Genomic DNA, 1,469 nt, shown 5'->3' on the forward strand with positions numbered 1-1,469 from the left:
GCAAAGAAACCCCTCGGCGCTGGCGTGTGATGGTTTGGGGGGGGGTGTGATGGGGTGAAGACACCCCCTTCTCCGGGGTCACCCCCAAAGGGCAGCTCCCCAGGGGTGGGGGCCGCAGCCCCCTCCCACGGCCCGGCCGGCGGAAATCCCGGCGCATTCCCTGCATTCCCCAAAACTCCGGCTGCACCGAGCTCCCCCCGGGGCTGGGGGGGTGGGGAGGGGGGGATTGCAGCTCCCTGTGCTGCCACAGGGTCAGCAACACCCTCTCTGCTGGGACAGGTGGGGACAGTCCCCAGCTGTGGCTCATCACTGCTCTCCCTGTTAATTAAAGACCCCGTTTTCCTCCCCGGACCCTTCCCCGGGTTCAAGGGTTTCAGGGTACGGGGGGAGCGGCAGCACCGGGGACCCCGCGGCCTCACAGGGACCCCAAGGGCTGCCCCATCCCCATGGGATGGGCTGTTGAGGAGGTGACACACCAGCTCTGTCCCCAAAAGCAGGTGGGTGACAGGTCCCAGGGGACACGGGGCGTGGAAACGAGCCACAATACAAACAAACTTGACCATAAAAAGTTCCACCTCAACATGAGGAGGAACTTCTTCACTTTGAGGGTGGCAGAGCCCTGGCAGAGGCTGCCCAGGGAGGTGGTGGAGTCTCCTTCTCTGGAGACATTCAAACCCCGCCTGGACACGTTCCTGTGGGACCTGCTCTGGGTGGACCTGCTCTGGCAGGGGGTTGGAGGAGATGATCTCCAGAGGTCCCTTCCAACCCCATGGGACTCTGTGAGCCCTGGCACAACCCCCAGCCCCAACCCTGCAAGGAGGCCACCGTCCCCTCGCCCCGTGTCCCCAGGCAGACACCGACCCCCAGGGAAGAGCCACCACCACGTGCTTTATTGCTGGGGGGCTCGCAGGGCCACCACGCACTCGGTGCCGGGGTACTCGGGGGGGTTGAGCTCAAACTTCTTCTGCACGTCGTAGGGGAGGAAGCGCCCGGCCACGAAGTGCTGGCGGCCCAGGAAGCGTCGGGCGCACTCCTTGGGGGCAGAGAGGGACACCAGGACGTCGGGGCTGATCCCACCGCTGCCCCCAGCCTCCGCGTCCCACCCTGAGAGGGCAAAAAAAACGACATGGGGTCAAGGAGGGGGGGACCCAGGAACTGAGGCTGGTGACTCGGTGGAGGATGCTCTGGGGTGGTGGAGATGGAGAGGGCAGAGGGAGATGGGGAGGGCAGAAGGAGGATGGGGAGGGAGGATGGAGAAGGCAGAGGGAGATGGGGAGGGAGGATGCAGAGGGAAGAGGGAGATGGAGAGGGCAGGGGGAGGATGGGGATGGCAGAAGGAGGATGGGGAGGGAGGATGGAGAAGACAGAGGGAGTATGGAGAGGGCAGAGGAAGATGAGGAGGGTGGATGGAGAAGGCAGAGGGAGATGGGGAGGGATGATGGGGAGGGCAGAGGTAGATCGAGAAGGAG

This window comes from Calidris pugnax, unplaced genomic scaffold (assembly GCF_001431845.1).
Source record: "Calidris pugnax isolate Ruff unplaced genomic scaffold, ASM143184v1 scaffold46, whole genome shotgun sequence".
In the NCBI taxonomy this organism is placed as follows: domain Eukaryota; kingdom Metazoa; phylum Chordata; class Aves; order Charadriiformes; family Scolopacidae; genus Calidris; species Calidris pugnax.